General features: G+C 41.3%; 1 long non-coding RNA gene across 1 annotated transcript in view; it reads right to left on the reverse strand.

The window, feature by feature from the left end:
- Positions 1-290: 290 nt before the first annotated feature.
- LOC138117508 (uncharacterized) overlaps positions 291-20220 on the reverse strand; it is a 76971-nt gene continuing 57041 nt past the window's right edge. Inside the window, exon 4 of the long non-coding RNA XR_011154684.1 lies at positions 291-889. This is a non-coding gene — a long non-coding RNA (uncharacterized lncRNA). The remainder of the gene's footprint in view (positions 890-20220) is intronic.

Consider the following 20220-nt stretch of genomic DNA (forward strand, 5'->3'; position numbering starts at 1 on the left):
TCATCAGAAACAAGGAGAAAAAATAATAAATTCCAGAACTCTAGAATAAAGTGGCTCAATTCTGGGAAACATAGTATAAGTATGAAGTAGCAGTGAACAAAAACTAAATGTCTGTTGTTCATTAGTCCACCAGATAATGAATTAAAAATACTTCATGGATTAGGGCATGCAAGGATGGACTCTGTGCTCGTCTGTACAAGTGACAAGGGGGAAGAGCATCAGTGAAGCTAAAATTCACTCCCTATTTATGTTGACACTGTCAGAGAAGGAACCACCTTTTCATTTACAGCACTTTAAATGACTTTAAATACATAAATAATATGCATCTAATTGGTCAAGAAAAGCCAAACCCAAACCCATGGTTTCAAAAGTTTACTATATAGACTTTAATTTCAAGGATAACAGATGTTTACTAAGCTTCCTTGATTCTTGCCAAGGACAGGCTGACTTACAGGACAGGCACTCAGAGTAAATATTCACCTTCTCCTTGTAGGTGGAAATTTTTCATCATCTCAACAATCATAGGTTGTTCTGTCATAGTTCTGCCTCCACTCTTTCCACAGTAACCAGCAGCCACTGAAATGGCAGCCTTGTGCCCCTGGCTGTCAGTGAGCAATAGTGAGGGATTGCAAAGATGTACATTTAAATACTTGCAGAGAATTTATATATTTTTTTATATATATATTATATACTATATATTATATAGTGCTCAAATATACTTTTTATTCATGCCAAGCACTGGTTGAGGAACAGCACTTTAATGAGTCTGTTGAAGGTGTCGTTACAGATATCAGTGTTCAATTCCAGGGTATGAGTGCCTTCATTTCTTTCAGTGAGAGACCCGCAGCTTCCTCCAATTTCACAGCTAAGGGCAAAGCTTGCGAAGCTGCTGCAAATGAAATACAGAAAAATGTTGCAGATAATTTCTGTAGTAATTCCCTCAGAAAGCCAGTCATACATTTAGAAACTTGCAATTATACATGCAAGGCATCGCTACTGGTGAGTAGCACTGCAATGAAAGGCTGTACAGTTGGTATTGCGGTCGCTGACAGCTTGCTCTGTTCTGCTATATGGTTTCCTTTTTATGCATCATGTAAAGATACTTTGATGGTGTTTCACCACTGTAATACACAAACAGCATTTTCTATGAAGCAGAAAATTAAAATCAAAGGTGGATACCCAAAGGCATCGAGAAAGTATGTTAGTTTCTTTATTTATGCAGTTATTTAAAGAATCTCTCATAAGAAAACTGGCATAGCTAAGTCAAGAGTACTCGTTTGGATAGTTGAGCTCAAGGCCTTCCACTCACTATCAGCTACATATTCAGCTCTTTGCAAGAAGCTTTTGCCCTGTGTTTGCTTTGAACAGTGCTGATAACCCACATTTAAAAATGCCACTTCTTCAGTCAGTGTGGAGCAATTGCTAATTTCTTCAGGGAAACTAATCATACCTGCATTTTGGAAATCTAACTTTCAAAAGGCTCCTTTGCACTTCTAATGATGGGTTTCGGGTCTGCTAAGCTCCTTCTCCTTGCTGAACCTATTTTCGTTAACATTTCCTGGCTCCACAGGGAGCTGATCACAGCCCTGCCAGCACTGTGTTTCCATCTAAGGTTTGAATCAGTTTTGGTCTAGATTAGAGCAATTATGGAATTAATTATTGGCTGTACAGCTGTTCTCCCATAGCCTGCAAAAAGGCAGCCTAGCATACAGTCCTCCCAGCATAAAATGCTGGTGACAAAGCAAATCTGGTGTGCTTAGTCTGATACACTTAGTCCCACCACAGAGCCAAACCAGAGTTACAGAAAATGCTTGCCAGGAATGCTGCCATGCCCCCGGCATGCCTGACCCTCTGCAGGATCCCACTTTGGGCAGGAGTTGTGAACACACCTCTGGGATCTGTAAGATGTAATAGCTGAGGATCAGAGATGCAGAGAAGTCTGTACATAAAAAGCTTTTGTCCCCTGTTTAGGCCACCAAATCCTCTATCCAGTTATCCCAACACTGAACCTGCTTCATCAGTTGTAGGAGAATTATTTCTCAAGTGTGTTGTTTGTACTTGTGATCCTGTGCATTTCAATATGCCAATATAAACTCCTCTTTGGTCCACTGCCCTTATTGACATGGACACATTTTCTCTAAGGACTACAGGTAAAATTAGCAATACTTCAGCCTAACTGATGGCACTTTCCATCTGCTTCCCTACATCCTGCCCAACCACCAGCCCACACCATCTCTCATGTGCTTCAGCAGAGGGTCAATTATTGTTATAAAATATCTTTTAAAAGCCTGAACAATAATGAGTGTCCTTGGAAATTCTTGCTCCAGCACGGTCCAGCATGATTTAATTTTACTTGCAAGATTTGCTGCTGGGCAGCTGCTGCTCTCAAAGCCATGTCTTGCCTGCTTCCCTGCTTGGCACAGGTATTATGAACTAGCCAAGTGAATTTAAAGTCGGTTTAATCTTTGAGGATTTAGTTGATTTCCAGCTATGTCACCTCTGCTTACAAACTGATGAGCCATGCTGTGCTTCAGGTTGCATGGAAACTGAAGTGAGGTGCCAGGAGGAGAAGTGAGGGCAGTCTGGGACGAGTGTGTGCTATCTTGGGGCGGGCAGTGGGGCTGCACCATCCTCTAAGCTGGCTGCCAAGCTGGCACCAGTGAGGTGTTCCCCCAGCCCCACAAGCTGCCCGTAGCCAGGGAGGGACACAGCTGCCCCTGCCCCAGAGCTGGTGCTCCTGGCGTGCCAGGGCTGCTGTGGGCACAGGCTGCCTGTCCCTGCCCCGGGACAGGAGCTCACAGGAGCTCACAGCTCCTCTGCAGGTGTGAGATGTGGGCACAGACCTCACGTGTGGCTCTTGATTGCACTTCTCTGGTTCCTTTGCTTTAATCAAAACAGCAAACATGCACCTCTTCCTGCTAAAACCTGGTAGAAGTGGCAAGCAACTTTGATGCTCTAAGAAAAATTCAAGAGCCTGTGGGACAAAACACAGCTGCCATGCAGAAGCAAACTGGGCTGAATTTAAAGCTGCATCTTGAAAAAAAGTCATCTGCAATGGCTACAGTTCAGCAGAGCTCTCCCTACAGCTCTCACCAAAGACATCATCTCAACCCATAATCCCCAAGGCAGCTCAGTTTAAAAGCATCCAGTGTGCTGCATGCTATTGTCGCCACTGGAGACTTGGAGAACTCGAGGCCTACGAGGATGAGTCAGAATTTCAAAGATAGCACTAATTCTCCATTGTTGTGCTTGCAATTTGCAATTCATTGGATTACATAAATCACCCATTAGCAACCCGAAACATTCCCACATTGCTTCAGAAGCCAACCACACCAAGGCTTCTGACATTTGAATAGTGAACCCTTACAGTGAATCACTTGCGTGCTATTCAAAAAGCAAAACAATATTTTGAAGAAATGGCAAGTAATTTTGGGCAAATAGACTGGATAATTTTTAAAAATCAGTAAGCCAAAAAAAGAACTTGTTGTAGCTAATACTTTCAGCCTGAACATCTTCAAAACCAAATCCCATAGCCAGGTGTTTGCACTCTGACTGTCCTCCTCTCAACAGCTTTACTCAACAGGTAGCACAATGGTTGGGATTTTTTTATTTTTATTATTTTGAGGATTGTTTTCATCTGGAAGAATTATATTAGGTATAAAAGCGTAATAAGATCTTCTTGGAATCATATATTTATTTTCTAATGAGGTATGTTTCTACTGTTATCATGCTCCTCTGCAAGTGAAATCTGAATTGGCCCTGTAATATCTGTGAAACTGCTTCCATGTGGAACCCTCACTTTGCTTTCAGCTTTCAGTGACTCTGAGTAAGTTGCCCAGTGGCTTCCTGCCAATCTGAAAGTCTCTGTAAATGCAAAGCAATTCTCTGAGGATCATTTTGGAAGCACAAGTGCTTTTGATTTCAGTAATAGACAAAGCAGAATCTAACTAACATTTTTGGATATTTATTTATACAGCATAAATGGGTATAACACTGTGTATGATGCTGTTGGTGTTTTATTCCCAAAATGCATCTTAGAAATTCAGAGCTTTTCCCCTCCTACAATGAAGCCTGCATGTTGCAGAAGCAGAGAGAAAGAAATGAGATTTTTGGAACCAGATGATCTTTCCAGTCCCTTTCAACCCAAACCATTCTATGATTATCAATAACTCAGCTACCAAATTTCACTCCTCTGCTACGTATAAATCTGAAGTGATCTGAACAGCTTCAGCTGAATCACTCCCAGCCATATCTGACACTGGAATTTTGCTTCTCAGTGATGTTCATCAGCTGCTTTTTTACCAGTGCTCTTCATTCCAGGCACAGAGACAGGACCACACACCTCCACCCAGGGCATGGGACCTGCAATCTGAGCACAGCTGCTGCTGTCCAGGAAAACACAACAAGCTTTGGAAGAGGTGTGTGCTCAGGACTGGATGTGCAGCCCAGCACTCCTGGCTCAAGCAGCCAAGGTCACAGGCGAGGTCTGTAGGTGGTAACACCTCCTTTCAGTGGGTGTTTGTGGTGCAGGACTGGACAACCAGGCAATTAACCCTGGGGTTTGCTATTGTTGGTTCGCTGAGTGCTTGGGGTTTTTTTTACATCTCTGAAGAATGTTAAAAATTTGCAAAGCAGAACTGGGCAGAGAGTTTGCTGGAAAAAGAGGAAAATTATGGGAATGACCAGATGTTAGGACTGAATTTTCATCTACCCCAAAACAAGCAAGAATTAAGTTGGATAGAATTCCTTCTTTGGGGCCAGACAAGTTTCATTCCAACTGAAGTACTTAGGGTTTGTTTTCTATTTTGAGTGGAATTACTTCTGGCTAGATTTTGTCAACCCGATTTTTCGGTTTTTTTGTAAAACAAACTACCTGAAAACTTCATCCACCTCAGCTGTAGAGGTCACTTTTACACAGAACAGCTCATTGCAGAGCAGTAGAAGTTCATCTATCATTTCTCCCCACCAACACAAGAGAAATGGTGGATCCCACCATGCTTGGGATGTGTGAGTCTGAGGAACTGCAAGCACTGACTCTTGCAGGGTGATCAACAGGGCTGGGCATCCGCTCCTGCCCCCTCACTTGTTTTTTCAGTCATAAAATACTGTACCATTTTCACTGATCTCAGATAGAATAATCTCTCTCTAATCCACAGAGATTCTGGGACTGAAAAGCAAAGGTAGGGATTTTTTCCCTAACAACCACTCACAACCAGCATGCTCATTAGCATGCTTAATTAATCACACTGTCTCTTCTGAGGTTTACTAATTTAGTAAATGCATGAGATTGCATCATTAGCTTGAGTAAAGGGACACCTGACCCAATATTTTTTTCCTAAAATCTACTGTGAGCATGTATGCACAGAAAATACGCAAACATAAAAAATACACTAAACACACAACATTTTCTTCTTCACCAGATAATACACTGCCCTAGTTTTCATTGTTGTACAAAAATATGCAAAATCAGCAGCCATGCAGAAAGAGTTCGTTCTCCTGCAATAAAGTTGCTTCCTACTAAACCTATTACTAAGGAGAGGAATCAGTCCTGACTGATGATGGCAGGAGACACAAGAGTGAGTTGTACTCAAAGCCCACCAGGGAGAATGATCACCTCAGTGGTGATTCTTTTTGCTTTGCACTCCAGAATGCCTCCACAGGCACTGATTATAATAAACCAAATATTGGTTGTGCTTGCCACACCATGTCAGATAGCAGGTGCATCTTAAAAGACAAGTAATTATAGCCTTCCAAGATTATTAGATTAGCAAAAATACAGCTGCACAACAGCATAGAAGCAAATTTAATTACCATGCTAATTTTCTCTTGGTATGAGAAATGCTGACTATACTCTGTGGTTGTTTATACAGCAAGTCTTGCCACTACTACTGTTTAAGTTACTAAAGCACTTAAAAACATGGAACTGCATTTCAGATGGAACAGCCTGTGTGTGTTATGCAGTCCTAGGATCTTAAAAAACTAACTTTCATCCTCTTTAGGGCAAATAAAAGCTCTAGGTAGAATACAAATATATTTATTCAAAATGTGTCCCCTCTTCTGTTAAGAACTTCTGAAGTTTTTAATAATTGATACAAAATGAAATAGTTTTGTGAAAAATTTCTCCTTTGCCCATTAGCATTTTAGCCTTGCTTATAAGAGTGTTTCTAATGAAAGGATAGAAGGAATCAGCAGGATAATCACGAAGAAAATGCTCAGACTGGGCCCAGACCCCTGAATTTACTGACACTACTAAGGAAAAGTGGAACTTGCCACTGAGACCTGCAGGATTTCAGTCATTTACTCTTTAACATTAAAACTCCACAGTTCCCCATATCTTCAGTGTCACGGGATCAAAGTTTAAAAAGAAAAAAATCAAGAAAAGAGCGTCTATGCTTACTTTGCTGCAAGACAATAGATAGATGTAGACAAAACTGCCAATGGGAGATTGGAAAACACCGTTCCTCAGGTACCAAAGGAGACATTGGATCAGGTCCCCTAAAAGACACCTCCTTTGAAACATCAGAAATATCCATTCTTTTAGAAGAACATACATTTTTTTAGGCTTTTTTTTTTTCCTATTCTGTTTTAGAGATTAATATTAGTCCATCTTGTTCGGTTTCTATTTGCCTTAGATAGCTACAACTACCTTTAATTTTCATTTGAGAATGTCTGCTGCAGCTGGGACTGGTATTCAGTTGCAATGTACTGTGCAACATAAGCCTTCTCGAAACAATCTGCCCTCAGATGTTCATGGACAAGTCCCATTGAACCTGGCACATAACTTCACCCTTATAAATTGGTTTTATCAGCAGAATAATGTTTCTCTATAAACTGTTCTGGATTTCTAGAGCAAATGTAAAGTGCTATTTCTGAGAAGTAATGCTATTTCCTCCACAAAAGTAGAATATGCTTCAATTTTTGGCAAGGAACTCCCTCTCTACCCTGGGATACATTGCATGAGTAAAAGGAAAAAGCCACTATGAACTGAATACTCTAAAAAGAAAGAAAGAAAGAAAGAAAGAAAACTCTCCTCCTGCTTGCAAACAGAAGATTGGTTCATTTGCACATGCTGAGCAAAACTTGCCACAAAGTCCTTTGTGCCATCAGCATGAAAGGAATCCTTTGCCCAGGCGGGAGATTAGGGTGGCCAGCAGGAATCCCTGCACCCGAAATTCAGATCAGAATGGGTAAGTTCATGGGAAGTTGGGATTTTAAAGGGATTGTTCTGATGATGCCAAAAGAGCAGCAGGAACAGCCAACTCTACAGGTCCATCCAAATCTCAGTTTTCTCTCTCAGGAAAGGTACACTGAGGGAACAGAGCGGGAGGGGCTGGTTTTGCTGCCCTTCAGGAGCTGCTATTTCAGAGTGAACCACAAAGGTGCCAAGCAGGCACATCAGGCACCCCAGCTGAGACCCCCAGCTGCAGCACCTCCCTCCCTTCGCACCAGCAGACCCTGCGAGGTTGCTGCTGGTGCTGGCGGCAGCTGAAGGCTGCGGTCTTTCACAGCACAATCCGTGCATCAATCTTCCTTACAGCGGGGTCTTATCTTGGCTCCCAGAGCCGCAGTCAGCTCCAGAGCTGAGAAGGGCACCGGGGAGCGGGTGCGAGGCGCGGGGGCCGCAGCTGCCACTCCCCTCCTGTGCCGGCAATTGTGCTGCCACCTCGGGAGCGCTCCCGGCCGCCCGGCCCGGGCAAAAGACCTTTGAATTAACCTTTTCACTGGAAAAGAGATTGTGGCCCTATAGAAAAGTATGAATTCAGAGCAAAGCCTTTCTGCAGGATTAGTCCATCAGAAGCGAAAGAGAAAGGTTTTTTTGTTGTTCTGCAAAATATAAGTGATTACGGGATTTAAAGGGGGGGTGAAAAAATGGTCTTTCTATAGCGGGGAATATCAGTGTTGGAACAATGAATGCTCTTATCCTCTGCCTAAGTCCTTGTACTGCCCTTATCTCCACCCCATCAGCCTGGCTGCCAGGAGAGTGAGCTAAGAGAGATAGAGTAACCACTGTCCTGTGTGGTCCTTCCCTCCTTCCTGCCTCCAGAGAAAAAGGTGTGGGAGAGATGGGGATCTGCTTTGCCGTAGCTTATTTAGAGAAGGGGGAGGGCTGTGCTCCCATTTTATATCAGAGGAAAAAAAGTCACCTGATTCACAGAGTTTCTTTTTGTTTTCTTTTTGACATTTTTTGGTGATGTTTTCTTCTCCCATCCCCTTTTTTTTCTAAGTTTTTCCAAGTCAGTTATTTTCCCCATTAATAACCAAAGCACCACCAGCTGCTCATCTCACCTTTGGGAGAACAATAAAAGACTTATTTTGTGGATTTATCATCACCTTAAAAACAAAGGATTATTATGTATTGTGTTTTGAAGAGATTCATACACATGATTAGGTACAAAGGATTTTTTTTTTTTTTTACCAGTTAATTGGGGGAGGGGGGCGTATTTTCAATCTGGTGAAAAATTTGAACTGTCTTAAAAAAGCAAGAATTTTTTTCTTCCCAAGGGCTGGAGAACCACACTTAATAAATAGGAAAACTGCACAGTATCTGGTAGAAAGAGAAAAGTGAACACCTCTCTGTTAATTCATTATACAACCTTAAAAAAAGGTGGGGTTCCTATAGGCCCCATAGTAACTAAAGGTAAAAGGATTTCAAACTTCAGACCTTTCAGTCCTTATGTCAAAACTATTCACTCCAGACCTTATGATCAGACTTTAAAATAGATTCTGATTTTTGTTTAGACGCCATCTGGCCAAAGAAAAATAGCCAACTGTTTCAGCTCTTTTTCATTTTTTTTTTTTCCTTTTTTCACCTCATCCCAAAAATATATTTTGCGAGCAGCATTCCACTTTTCATCCCTAAGTGTCAAATGTGATATAGGACTTTTAAATATCCAGTGCATGTTCTTTACACATAACAAAGTTTGTGTAATCACATGCTTGCAGCAGTAAAATTCCATATTCCTTCTCTTTACAGATGGTGCAGTAATTATCATTTAGCTCTCAGAATATAACTCAGGGTGTGGAAAAGACACACAAAGTTTACATGCATGCTAACCCACCCTTTTACAGAATTTCAAATGTAACCAGTTTTTTGGTTGTATGGTCACATTAAAATTCCCCTTTTGCAACACTTTATACAAAAAACAAACACCTGGATTCAGAGTTTCCTAAAGGAGTCATCTGAAAATAGGTACTTTCTGCCAAAATGTCACAAAGATTTATGTGCTTACATTCATGGATTAAATTGAGGACAGGTGGGAGAACATTCATGTATGAGAAGGAATGATAGCAAATTTATGTGTAAAATAAGGGGGGGAGGAGGGTAGTTATTATGATTTCTGGTGGTTTAGATAAAACAGACATAGGTTTTGTAAAAGGGAAGGTACCATGCCTGGAAAGCCATCCTTCAGCAGTGAAATAATTACCTATGGGATTGTATTTCCTTAAAGTGAAGAGTGAGGCATTCTGGAATTCCAAACACTCTGTCTCAGCCACCAGCATGGCATTGAATGGTGCTGGGATGCTGCACGGGGCAAGGGAACAGATGTTTGTGGGGCGGATTCATGGTGCACCCGCACGGGGCAAGCAGGCACTGAAACACGCAGCTGCTTCCTTTCCCTGGCCAGGGGAATTGTGCCTCTCCCAAAGACACCCCCTCCCACCTTAGAGGAGAACTGGAGGGTCGCTGCTCTTCCCTAGAACCCCTCAGACATGGTGGGCACTGAGGATTCTGCAGAAAGCCCCAGAACAGGGGAGCAGCAGTGCAACACCTGACACCAGGGCAGAGGAGACTCACACCAAGTAAGCTGCAGTGAAAGCCACAAGATCACCAGGCTGTTTGTGGAAATTTGGTTTTAAAGCTGATTCTTATTTCAGACACTTTTCTAATCCCTAAGTAGTCTTGAAGCAGGACCACATCATCCCTGGCATGCTAGGAAGGGATGCTGGATTCTGACAAATATCTTATCTGGACTTTAGTGGAGGTGGCGGTGGTGGCATCCATTAAAAGTCTGTATTGGGTCTGGCTACCAAAGCTGGGCCATGTAAACCCAAAACAAAGTCCTGCTGTGTTCAGGTCCTATTTAAGCCACTTTCAAACTAAATTTTACACTGAAGAAAACTGTAACATATCTCAATAATCAGCCAAGCCAGCTGCAGTTCAAGCCTCTCTAAAACACCATCCCAACTATTATTAGGATCCATAGCTAAGATACATTGTAAATCAAGCTATTCAGTGCTCACTAAATTCCTTTTAGAATAAAATTAACTTGATTCCAATCCATGCACCCAAAGCTGGCTGTGTATTCATTATCATTCCTTTAAAACAGTGATGTAATGAAGATCAACATATTCCCACCTTTTAAATCATAGAGGATGATTACATTAAAGCAAATGAAAACTGAAGCATATTGACAAGATTGGGGGGTTTTTTCCCCCTCTGCAGGAAATGATTGTAGAGGTAGGCAGTCTAGTGTTTCACAGAAGTACTGTGTTTTATGTAAATAAATACATAGCTAGGAACAGTCACAGAGGTTAAGGGGCATCTGTAAAGAGAAAACTATGATTCCTAGACTGCTAAATTTATTTAGTAAAGGGACTAAAGAACATTTCAGACTGGGCTGTAAGGTGCTAATAGCACAACCAGATAAATTTTAGCTTCCCAAGTCTGGATGCCAGAAGAAACTGTAAATGGCTAAGAGCTGACACAAAATTCTTCTATCCAAGAATAACATGTTATTCTGCACAAAAAAAAATAGGGTATAGAGTATTAGATCTCGGTATAACATTGATGTATTATTCTTTCTCAATCTCTGGCCTTCAGGAGGGTGCAGTGTTATTGTTCTATATTAATCCTCCCATGCATAAATTTAGCTTTAAAATTGTTAAGTGGAAGCCATCAACCTATGCTTCAAAATTTAATATTTATTTTTATTCACTGTTGCCTACAATTACTTCTTAGAAATTTAAAGCTGAATTAGATTTCCTCTCTGAATTTATTTTTCCTGTATCACACATGCATAAAGATTCATCAACATGGAGCACTTGCATGTTGAACCACCAGAATTGCTTTTCTGTCCAGAACTGAATTAAATTATTTATACAGAGACAGCGACCTTCGGATTAGGCCTTAATTACAGCAACACTTCTGCAAGCAAAACAGGTTGAATTTAGCAAGCTTATGATTGATAATCACTAATAACAACCTGCTCAGTGAGTATTTCACTATTAGTTTAACAGCATGCTTCAGGAGATGCTCCAAACACAGGGGCATTTCTGACTCTTCAGCTACCCTGTAACTACAGAGTTTGATTCCTGACCATAATAAGGGTAACACTGACTCATCTGGATCTGTCTCTGAAATTTGAAAGAAAGGTTATTTTAAAAACTGTGCCTAGTCATTCATCCTGTGAGGTACAACTGAAGCTTCTAGAAATTCATTATTCGGCAGATAACATGGAGTTTCCTGGCTACAGTTCACTGGTTTAGCAGAGCCTCTGGATATACTTAAGTTAGACTAACATGTTATAGCCATGTTGTTTGCAAATCCCTTGAAAAGTGGCTGATTCAATGTATGCTCTTTTCCCAGCAGGACATTAAATTTTGGTACCTATATACATGGTTGGATCAAATTCTGTCCCCATTTTCACCTGTACCACCACACTGAAACCAGTGGAAATAGGCAAGTGGAAAAGAAAACAAATGTAAAGTGAGGTCACTGCTCCCTTTTATTCAAAGATAAGAAGTGTTCACGTAGCAGCAGCCTTGGGAAACAATCCATTTTAGACCAAATTAGTCCCAGTGGTAATGTTGATTTTTAGCAACTGTGATACACCAGGGATACATTTAATTCCACTGTTCTTTGTTGTTCTCATTAAGAAGTCACATTATGTCACTCAGTCTGCATGCAAAAGTATCATTACTGTTATTTAATTACTTTGTTTTTGTAAGAAAAACTACCCGATTGGGTTGAGTATAACCAGCAATGTGGCCAAATTAAAGCTGTGCACTCCAACCCAAATATTTTTTGCTTTGTTTCTGCACATGTAATTGCATGTAATTTTTAGTTGTGTACAGAATTCTTATGATAAAACTCCATTAATCACAAATTCATCAATGCAGCAAAAATACATCCCAAGAAACGCAGTATAATGTTACAAACATAAGACATGTTTTAGGATGGAAAGAGGCCAGGATTCCCATCTTCATCTATCCCCTAATGTTACATAAATGACTAAGTCATCATATCCGCGGTTTTCACATGGAAATATAAACACCACTGAAATTCCATACACTATAAATGGCTAAGACTCTTGAGCTTAAAATCACCAAGAGAACCATAAGAACAGCGTGCACAACATCCACTGAAGGATGGGAGCAGCCAGGGCAGTGCTGGCAGTGGGTGCTGTTCCTATGGGGCACCAATTGCCATCCAGGCTCCCACTCCTGGCTGTGCTGTCACCTTCCCTGTGCCCTCACAACACAGGTCACTTCAGATCTCAGGCCATTCGGTGCTCCCCAGCTCCTGAAGTGGTTTTTGTTATGCTTCTGTCACTCAGATTAGCCCTGAAGCCCTGGCATGCATGCTATGGCTCCTGAGAGAATAGGGGCTCAAAGTTTATTTAGCTCCTGAAGGCCTGTTCTAGCACTAATTAAAAGTAACCTTTCATGTAGGGTACCATGGGCCCAGCTTCTGCACAAGCGAGGAGTTGAAGCCGGGGAACTTGCTCCAAATGTAAAGCAGCATCCAGGTGAGAAAAATGTCTATCTCTCTGTGCTTTTGCAATTAAACCAAAGGCAGACTATATTCTAATCTAATTACAGTCCTTAAATCAGCAGTGTGTTACCAGCTCAGGGTCTTTTCATCTTCAGAGCCTCAAGAAGACAATTCATAAACAAACAGTGGTTGTGAAATCCAGTCAGGCAAGAGATGCCTCTGATTTCAGGGCAGAAATCCATGCTATGTTGATGGCACTACTGGCTCAAATATCATATTTACATTCTAGTTTTTAATGGCTTGCAGTTAGGAATCAGACAAGCTGTTCTGTAGGTGGTCTAAATTATATCCTGTGTGCACACTGCATGCTGAGAGGAGTTTGCTGATGTAACAAATGATAAAAGACTAAGCAATCACCCACTGTAAGCCCAAATCTTTACCCTGGCAAACCTTATGCTGATTTTTCGTAGGGGTTTTGCCTGAGTAATGGCTGTAGAATCTGGCCCATTTTGACCACACCAGTGATTAACAGCCCACTACCAGGACCCCTGTCCCTCTGGTCCATTTTAGGTACTTAAAGCTGATTCACATTATTACAATAACAAAAAAACCTTACTATCTTCTAGCCTTTTTTGACCTCAAATTTCTCTGTGATTAAGATATTTTCTCCATTTAATGTTAATACATATTTTTAGACATATCTGGTTACCTAAACACACACATGTATGACTTGTGGGATTTTCAGGAATACCTGAGTACATGTCTCTCACTAAAATCAGAGAATTAACAGCTACATGTCTTTAATGAGTAATACCAAACTGATTGATGAAAAAAAATCATATTAGAAAGCTCTAACAAAGCAGGATATTTATTCTGCCACCCATATGCCAAACCACTACTCAGGTCCCTGCACCTGACTTCTGCTAAGACCGTCAGTCTCCTTTCTCTTTAACTCACTTCACTTCATGTACTTTAAAAAAGGGGGTCTCTAAGATATGACCTGGTCTTTCAACCTGTACATAACTCAGCATCAAAGATCTTAAACTTGATTGAGACTGGAAATTACAGAATCACAAAATATTCTGAGTTGGACAGGACCCACAAGGTCATCTGGTCCAGCTACTTGAGCAAACGAACTGAGCTGATGCCAGTGACCTGAATTAATTTAACTCCAATAAGTGGTGAAACCTAGAAATTGTAGTGGAACCAGCAGAGAGCTGACAGTTTGTATTTTGGGGCTTTAATGTAGTTTTTGAAACAAAAAGACTTGCAAAGGGATTTTCTTGTTAGGGAGAAGGAGTGAGTAGAACGCAAACAACAATTCTATGACAGGCCCCTAAATGATATCAAAAATTAACAGCTTTGTGTTCTAAAAGGCAGGAAAGATGCTTGGATGGCCTCTGATGTTCTGCTCCTTGCACTGCTCCAAGGCTAGAGCACATCTGAGCCCTTTCTCCTGCAGCTGCTGAGGGCAGGCTCAGCAAGACTGAGGCCCCAACCCCTTGTGCACATTCACGGCCCCATCTGGGACAGCAACTCACAGTGCAGGCACAGAGGGTTCCATCCTGTGGGCCCCAGAGGAACACTGGCTGCTTTGCTGGGGGAAAAGGGATTTATCTCCAGGACAACCCTGTGGCCTGGGCTCACAGTGATGGCAGCAGCCCAGGAGGTGTCTTGGAGCACACCTCCCAGGAATTTGTACTCTGGAAACACACTGGCTAGGGGGAACAGTTGGGAGATTTACCTCCAAATCCCAAGTAACATGAGACATCATGTAAGAATAAGATTAAAATGATTAATTTGAGGCAATTGCAGGAGAAACAGCTCTTCTTTATGTCACTTTTTCAATAATCCTGAAATAACCCCTGGAAGTAGGCGAATTTGAGTTTCCTTCAACACCTGCTAATATGTTTGAGAAACAAGCTGTAACCCTTATTCCTCCTTCCTGTATCTTGTTGAACTTTGGTTTTTGGGGAGAGATTTCTGTCTCTGTTCTTGAATGGAGCTCTGCTTACGGCAATGAGTAAAGCCTCTACTCCCAGCACTCCCCCAGATTTAGGAACAGTTTAACAGATGAGATGCTTGCTTCCCCTCTTTATCCCGTTGCCTTCCTCCAGACCTAGTAAAAAGCAGGGAAGAGGAATACCAGGGCTACCTCTTCTTTCTCAATTAAACACTGCTATGTTTGTGAATAACCATGGAAGCACAGGAGGAAATGCTCCAGCAAGTCTAAACCCACTGTCAGGCCTGATGGTCAGGCAGAGGAGGGAGCTGGTGGGATTCCATGGGGTTGGGGCAAGGGGAGCAGGCAGCAACCCCTGTGCAGGTCTCATCTGTGGGAGCTGCTGCCACAGTTCATGAAAAGGCCATGGAGTGCAGCTCTCACTCCTTCTTGTAGTAGTTATTAGCAGTATGAGTCAATATTGTTATATACACGCAAAAAATTACTCTTTTTCTTTCTATTCTGCTGGAAAAGCACTACTAAAAGCTCATTGGTAGTGTATTGATCTGAATGGTATTTTCCATCTGAGTGCAACTGCCTTGGAGAAGGTGGGACACCTGCACCATGTCAGGTGGGTGCTATCCCACAGGAGGGTCAGAGCCTGTGGAGAGAAGGAAGAGCTTCTTCTCCAGAAGCATTGCTCTCATCTTCATGCCTTGCAGGCCCTCAGCAGCAAAAATTCTAATTCTCCATGGCCACACTTCCCCCCTTTCCCCTCCCTGGAGGCTGCCCACAGGTCTGCCTGAGGGCTGCAGGATACTCCCTACTCCCAGTGCCCTGGATTGAACCACGAGCTGCTGAACTCTCAAATGTGCTTTTTGGTGGGTGCACAGTAATGTTTTGTCTGCTGCTCCTTTATCTTGAGTTCATTTGTATTGGTGTTTCCCACAGATGGTTACAATAAGACTGAAAATGCTTTCCCTGCTTTATTAAAAAAAAAAAAAAAAAAAAAAAAGGCAACAAACTCCCATCTCTCCTTTCCATTTTCTTAAGTGAAACTTAGATGTCTTAGTTAGGAAGTAAAGTCTGGATATTAACTTAAACTATATCGTGAAGTCATTTTAGTTTGGGTCACCTGGATTTTTAAGGAGTCAAATCTCTTCAGGCTGGAAATGTTCTCTCTCTACTACCCAGGAAAGAAGAATCTGTTCTGCAGTGGTTTAGGTGGTAAAGGCTATGCATAATAAATAACATGGTTGTATTTTCGACACTATCCTTGGTCATGGCATTAAACATTCCTATGCATAAAGATAGGCTTTGTGATCTGCATATATATTGTTCTGCATATTTGTTCCTCATTTGTAGGGTTTTTTTTCCTCATCTAGCTTGCTAGATTGTGATGGGATAACTTCAGGAAGTGTACAGCCAGATTCCCTCCTGCTTGCAGACTCTGCTCTGCACAGCAGGACATGCCCTCCAAACTAATATAAGAAAAATAAGAACAAGTTTTCACTGTGAGAGGTTCCTCTCCTAATTCATTCAGACTTTCTGGGAGAAGGGATGAAAATGGCTTTTGAAATATAAAAGGCTGCTCTAGCTGACTCTTCACTAGGGTTTGTCACATCCCATTAGCAGCGATGTAGAAATATCAGAGTCATAACCTGTTGGCAATCACTCACCTTTCCCAGTATCATGCAAATGCCCATCCATGGTAACACTCAACCTGTTGCTCAAACAGCTTCAAAGACAGATTGGGTAACAGGAGAGATTGTTAATGCATGTAGGCTTTCCTGGGACGAGTAAGACTAAAAGAATAACCTGCTTTATCCTGTAGAGACTGGTACCTCTGTCAGTGTACACTAGACAAAAAACATCCCCAGCACAGGGGCTTTCACCACTTCTGAAGATCTTACGTTTTAGATACTCTTTTATCTCCATTAAATCCCTTGCTATGCCTATATTTCATGTCCATGGTGTTTGTTGAGGTTTAGAGCTAAAATATCCCCTTGCTTAATAACACTGTATTTTTTGCATTTGTGTTCAATTAAGTCCATTTTATCACATAAACCTATATCTTAAGTCATTGTAAGGGATTACTATTATAGATTCTAATGAATAATTGTTTGCTTTAAGGAAAAGGTGAGTAGGAATTTTCTTCCAAAGCATTTTCATCAAATACTGTCAGCTTAAGGCTGATACCTTTTAATCACATGGTACTTTTTTCTGGAGATTTATCCTTAAATCTCTCAATAACCCCAGCTACTCCCCTTAGAGTACAACTGCAAAGAAAAAGAAAGGCAAGGCAAAAAGGCAAAGGAAAAGATTGAAATGATCCCTTTCCCTTTTCCTCAATTTAATATTGTTAAATGGGAACTGAATGTAGGAAATGACAGTCCACAAACAAGAAAACTCCCAGTAAAAGAGACCAAGTTACACGTCTTCCTGTGAACAAGAAAATTTCAGCTGCAAGTCTGTGGCATGCAATTTCATCTTTCAGGAATTTTCTTCATACTCACATATGAATACACATTATTGAGCTTTTGTCTGCAAATGATAAAACAAAGCCAGCACGAGTCCAGAACAGGAAACAGAGCCAGGCAGAATAGCCTTGACCATGGAACAAAATGTAGATGCGAGGTGGCCGAGCTGTTTGAAATATAATTGCAGTCACAGATATTCCAGGCTTGCTGGGCGGAATTGGGCAAACAAATAAAGACTTGGGTGTGAACGGGCCGTTGGTGCGGGCACTGGGCGAGGGGCCACCTCTGGCAGACCTGCGGAGCTCCTTGCGCCGCGGTGCGAGCGAGCGAGCGCGGCTGTCCCCGCCCGGCAGAGCGCGGCGCGGGCTGCCAGCAATCATTCATCAGCCCCTCCAGAAAGGGCTGTCAGCCCCGGCTGCAGGCCCAGCGCCAGCCTGTCAAGTGTTGGGCTCGCAGCCAGTCTGTCATGGTTTGAGGCTGGTAGCCAAGCAGTAACTTTGATGTTTAAGGGGTTAGCCAACTGGTATGTGAGGGTGGCCTATCAGCTCAGAAATAATATACCGCACTCAAAGGTCATGAGTTCTGAAACTAATCTGGCTGTTATAATATTTCTAATAAAAACTGAGGTAGACCTTTTATATTGTAAAAAGTGTTCAAATTATTTCAGTATTTGTTTTGATTAAAATTTCCATTACACGTGCTTTTCATTACGCAACTCAATTAGTATATAAAAGATTTTCTGTTTAAAATGTTCAAATGAGCATAATTGTTCAATTTGGAAAGATTACAATGCTTTTATTTAATTAACACTGCAATAAATACTTCATTTTGTAATGAACCCCATACTTTTGGGCCATTAACCATTCAATAAATTTACAGTATGGAAGGTTCTTTATGGGGAAGAAGATAAATAAAGCACTTTAAATGAATGTGCAACAGCTCTGATGCTAAGCAGCAAATTATAGCTTTTTGCTTGCCATCCAATAGAGACATACCTCGATTGCAAACATATGGGAACATAATAAACACTATACATTTCAATTACTATTTTGAACATGAGTTACACAACACTTTCAAGTTTGCTACGTAGAAATGCATGTGTGGACATTTGTAGCATCTTCCCAGAAAAAGAAGTTGAAATAAATTTTCATCTTCCTTTCACCTTCCCTTTCTCCCACCTAATCCGCTGTTTCTTGGGTTCTGAAAATCTGTTTGGGAATTTCCTGGTTTAGAGCTGATCATTTGTTTCTTCATGAGAGTAAAATGAATCCAAAAACATCCCAGCTATTCAATCGTTTGTTATTTGCAATATGAGGCAGGAAAGTCCCCTGGTCATAGGGTGGCGTGGTGTGCTCAAACACACCAGTGAAATCACAGAGAGAAGAGTTGAGACAGAATAAAAGGAACAGAGTGTGAACCCCAGCCCTCCAGCTGGATCATGTCCATCCACCCCTCCATTCTGAGGCCTACAAGGCTGTCCAAATTCATAAATCAGAAAGAGGCTCAAGAGGTGAAAGTGGCTGTGTCAGGTAGTGGAAGCACTGCTCCGAGCTGGATGGGAAGCAAGAGCCTGGAGTCACAAAATCATTTAGGTTGGAAAAGAGTTCCAAGATCACTGATTTCAACCATGAACCTCCCGGTCGCCAGAGGCCGGGTGATTCAGGCCCCCAGGCCTGACGTGACCTCGAGGTGTTAAATGCCTTCAAATCCCAACAAAATCTGTGGAGCTGGGAGATGGGGGCACGTGCAGGAGCTGTGCAGAATCCTGTTTCATCCAGGCTGCCGGGGACCTGCCACCAGGGCTGCCGTGCCACCCACCTGCCGGGGAGCTCTCATGGAAAAGGGGCTCACTTCTGTCAATATTTTGTGTCATTTCATGGTTGTATGCATGGAGGGCAAAGCTATTTCAGATTTACAGGGCTTCTCAGCCAAAAATGCTCATAAAAACTCCAGTTTGCCAAAAATGGTAACATTACCAGCAACAAAATCTAATTTGTGAACTTCACTAGGAAAAAGGGCTCTTTGTAAAACTATGATTTCATCTAAGAATATGGATTCAAAAGATTTTATTATTTAATTAACCAAACCTCTCTTTCGCTATTCCAAAGGTCACAACCCAGAATCTTTAGTGAAAACCATAAAAACCCACCCAAAAAAACCCCAAACCAAACCAACAAGACAACAACCCAAGAAAACACTTTTGAAATGTATTAGACTTATAATTTTCACACTTTTAAAATAGAATGGACAGCATTTTTCTTCAATGTCCACTGGAGTCCTTTCAGATGCTGTGCTGTGCTTACAGTATCAATTGTTTACAATAATTATGCAATTAAATTAAGCCACATAACCATGTATTTAGGCATTCCCTGTGAACTGTAACCACTGAGCAAACTACTTGAAAAACATTTACCGCACACTGAATTTCTCAACTGTTATTTGGATTTTTTTTTTCCTAATCTGAAAATAATGCATAAGCAGCACAGACATAAAATAAAAAAAAATCTAGATTTTGAGCATGTTTAAAACTTCAGGTGAAAATAAAAAGTACTACTAAAACTTGACTTAATAAAAAGTTTTTCTTGAGATCATTTAAAATTCCTAAGTATACCTTAAAGTATACCTTAAAACAAGTTTCGAATAGATTTCTCTCAGGAAGTACAGCCACCTGCTTTTGTACATTTTCTGAAGAGGGAAAAAAGATAGACTCCTGTTGTGCAAAAATAAATTGTGCATTTTGTGATAACTTTATTAAAGATGAGCAATTTTTAAAGCTAGCAGTGAGACATAAATGTGTAACACAAGAGTCTCTTTCTTACAGAAGCTTTGAATGAGGACATGGCTGTTTTAAACTACAGATTTACAGGCAGAGAAGGAGTAAAATATTTTGAAATATTAACTGTATAGTCTGGTCAATGAAAGTGTTAAAAGCAGATTAAAAACTCAACAAGCCACAAGCTGTCCTGCAGTAGTTTCTTAGTCCCTGGCACTTGCAAACCTGGTGAATCAGGATATGGCCTCACTAGGAGGTTGTTCTCACTGTAGTAACAGAATTTCCATTGCTAGGAGAAGAAAGGATATAT

Source organism: Aphelocoma coerulescens, chromosome 12, assembly GCF_041296385.1.
Source record: "Aphelocoma coerulescens isolate FSJ_1873_10779 chromosome 12, UR_Acoe_1.0, whole genome shotgun sequence".
In the NCBI taxonomy this organism is placed as follows: Eukaryota; Metazoa; Chordata; class Aves; order Passeriformes; family Corvidae; genus Aphelocoma; species Aphelocoma coerulescens.